The sequence below is a fragment of the Hoplias malabaricus genome, chromosome 5, assembly GCF_029633855.1.
Source record: "Hoplias malabaricus isolate fHopMal1 chromosome 5, fHopMal1.hap1, whole genome shotgun sequence".
NCBI classification, from domain to species: domain Eukaryota; kingdom Metazoa; phylum Chordata; class Actinopteri; order Characiformes; family Erythrinidae; genus Hoplias; species Hoplias malabaricus.
Window position 1 is genome coordinate 34,793,646 of NC_089804.1, and position 3,706 is coordinate 34,797,351.

The 3,706-nt window shown below is 56.5% G+C and overlaps 1 non-coding gene across 1 annotated transcript; it reads right to left on the reverse strand.

Moving 5' to 3' along the window:
• Positions 1-3,098: 3,098 nt before the first annotated feature.
• On the reverse strand, positions 3,099-3,252 carry LOC136698545 (5.8S ribosomal RNA). Its single transcript, XR_010803122.1, has one exon. It is a non-coding gene; the product is annotated as a 5.8S ribosomal RNA (ribosomal RNA).
• Between the last annotated feature and the right edge of the window lie 454 nt (positions 3,253-3,706).

The window sequence follows — 3,706 nt, forward strand, 5'->3', positions numbered from 1 at the left end:
CCAGCCTGATGTGAACAACGTCTCCCCTGGGTGGCGTTGCTCTTATGGTCAAACCCTAGCAGGGGGCCAACCATGTGGTCGGGGACGAAGAACCCATCAGGGGAAGAAGTTCCCCATCACCAAGTCCTATTTTTATTTTGTACCCTGTTCTGTATGGCGCCTGACCGGGCCGGCATGTCCACCTCAGTCGAAACCAGGCTGGCGCTCCTTCCCAGTGTGGTCACTGCGTTAGAGTCTTTAAGCCATCCCATCGTGCCATCGACCGACACAGGACTGGTAGGTTATACACTCGTCCACACGTCACTAGGGACGGCCGTTTTGCCGTTGCCTCATGGGCCTAAGGGTCGGCGATCACCCACGATATGCTACCGGAACAGTTCGTCCATTCAGCTAGGAAGCTTGACCTATTCACGCCTTTGCCTCTAGCCTCATAGATCGACCGTCACCAGCGCACACCAAAGAGAATCAACTCGTCCTTTGCCCATGAGGATGGGTTTTCACCCTACCTAATAAGGTGTGGGTCGGAGACCCCCGCCCAAAGTCAACCAACAGCCTTCCGGGAATAGGTGACCAACACCTGGGATCTATCGAGGATAGATCATACCAACCCACGAAAGAGATGTCCCAGAAGAGACATCTCCTCCTAGCCAAGCGCCATCTTTGCCCTCGGAACCTATAGGGTTTTGGAACGCCATTCGGAGCCTATGGGATGCCCTTCGAGACCTAAGCAACTTTGATAATCGGACATCAGCTAGGGATGTTGCACCCTAGGGGGCTTGCCATAGTGGTGGTCCCCGCCCCAGGGAACCAGCACTTGGGCATCCGCGCTACAACCTGCTAGCGCGAAGTGCCCGGGGAGACCTGGCTTATGTGAACGGTCGGTCAGTCCGTCACATGGGAAGCCTCTCTTAGCTGCCCTGACCGCACAGGACGTTGCCCGGTTTTACCACGAGGAGGTGGAGGCACACAATGCTTTGACTCGGAGTCCCTGGAGCTGGGTCTCCCACCCTGCTCACCTTAACGAACTCCGGGGTTTATTTACATAGTTACCCCCGCCGTTTACCTGTGCTTGGGTGAATTTCTTCACTTGGACATTCAGAGCACTGGGCAGGAATCACATTGTGTCAAAACCGTCCAAGAGCCTTCACAATGCTGTGTTTTTATTAAACAGTCGGATTCCCCTAATCCGCAGCAGTTCTAATTCGGCTGTTGGGTGCCGGTCGAGAGAACCGCCTCGGAGCTGCCGCCCCCCCCCTGAGGCACCCCCGCCGGAGTCCCATCCACGATCGCCTCCCACCGTAACCGACCGAGGCCCCTAAGCGCCGTCGGGAGGGAACACCGACTTCTTCGCGCGGCTGCGACCCACGCACTTTAACCGACAGGCGCAGGAGTCAACCTGGGCGCCGTGCGCTTTTGGCTGCATGACCCTCAGGGCAAGGGCGAACCAGAACAGAGCCCCTTTCTCGGGACAATCCCATTACAGGGCGCTCCAGCTCTTTAGCAAGGAGAGAGAATCCTCCCCTGGTTCCCACCGACGTCTCCGGGTTCGTTTGCGTTACCGCTATGAGAGCGCCTCTCGGCACTCAATCTCCCCGCTCCCAGGTTCGGGGATATTGGCCCGATCCCCTTTTGGTCAGCGAGAGGCAGACGAGACCATCGCCCCAGCATTTCCGAATGGCGTTCGCCTATCCCTTAGGACCGACTAACCCACGGCCAAGCGTTGTCGGCGTGGAACCCTTCTCCACTTCGGCCTTCAAAGATTCCATCTGAATATTGGCTACTACCACCAACATCTGCACCCGCGGCGGCTCGACCCAGGCTCACGCCAGAGGCTTCAGCGCCACCGCGGCGGCCCTCCTACTCGTCGCGGCATACGTTCCGTGTTTCAAATTGGGGATTGTGACACCTGCGACGGCCGGGTATGGGCCTGACGCTCCAGCGCCATCCATTTTCAGGGCCAGATGATTCGGCAGGTGAGTTGTTACATACTCCTTAGTGGATTCCGACTTCCATGGCCACCGCCCCGCTGTCTATATCAACCGACACCTTTCCTGGAGTCTGATGAGCGTCGCGTCGGGCGCCTTAACCCGCGCGTTCGGTTCATCCCGCAGCACCAGTTCTGCTTACCAAAAGTGGCCCACTTGGCACCATCATTCGATGCCCGGCTCCGAGCCTGCGAGCCGGGCCTCTTACCCATTTAAAGTTTGAGAGTAGAACAAGGCCGTTTCGGCCCCGCAGCCTATAATCATTGCTTTACCGGATAAAACTGAGTTTGGTGCCAGCTATCCTGAGGGAAACTTCGGAGAGAACCAGCTACTAGATGGTTTGTTAAGTCTTTCACCCCTATACCCAGGTCGGACGACCGAATTGAACGTCAGGACCGCTACCGTTTACCTCTCAACGGTTTCACGCTCTCTTGAACTCTCTCTTCAAAGTCCTGTTTTCAACTTTCCTTCACGGTACTTTGTTCGCTATCGGTCTCGTGCCGGTATTTAGCCTTAGATGGAGTTTACCACCCACTTTGAGCTGAATTCACAAGCAACCCGACTCCGGGAAGCCCGATCTACCCGGCGGGATGCGGGACGATACCGGGCCTTCACCATCTATGGAAGACACTTCCTTGCAAAACTTGGCCCCACGTCCGCACCGAGACTAAACGGACTTCCGTATGCTACATTTCCCGGCCCACCTCGGTCAGGGGAAAGAGGGATTCAGCGCTGGACTCTTCCCTCTTCGCTCGCTGCTACTAAGGGAATCCTTGTTAGTTTCTTTTCCTCCGCTTACTGATATGCTTAAGTTCAGTGGGTTGTCTCGTCTGATCTGAGGTCGCGCTACGAGATTTATGTTTTGCGGGGCGCTGGGCGCGAACCCCCCGGCCGCTCGCCGTATTACTGTGCCCACCCTCCGACGGCGGGAAGCCCAGCGGGGAGAGATGATGACGGATGGGACCCGGACCTAATGGCTCTCCCTACGTCCGGAGCTCTCACCACACGGTGGTTTAAGAACCGAGTCTGCGTTTAGGAAGACGAAGGGCCGTCCGAGGTGGAGACCCTGCGAACTTCCAGCCGCAGTCTGGGAAGACAGATCGATGGGTAAAGCGACCCTCAGACAGGCGTGGCCGCGGGATGGACCCCCGCGGCCGCAATGTGTGTTCGAAATATTGATGATCTGTGTTCCGCATTTCACATTATTTAACGCAGTTTACCGCGTTCTTCATTGATGCACGAGCAAAGTGATCCACCGCTAAGAGTTGTATCATTTTGCCCGCCCTTACGAATGGGACTTTGGGTTAAAGCCTTTTGAACAACAGAATTTAAGGGTTTAGGTTAGGTTCACGTCCCTTGGATGAGATGGAAGGGATTCATGAACAAAGGGAATTTTATGGTCGGGTGACCCCGGTCTGGGGGTCATTAAACCCGGCTTGGCATCCAAATGGATCGCCTCGGTGGTGCCCAACCTTCCCTTTTACGCGTTAGGAGACCAAGACACACGGGGGTGTAGATGGCTAGCGTGCGCTCTTAACCTCGCTGTTTTCAGCGAGGCCCGGTGGTTCGCTTCCAAGTCCCCAGCAAGGGGGAAATCTGAAAGATCCCACTAAGACCGGCGTTGCGCCGGTCCACCCCCCGGGGGGTTTCTCTGGGCCCCGTCAACTCGCGCACGGCCATCGGGGTAAGTGTGCCTTAGCTTGCATATGAGTCCCGGTCTA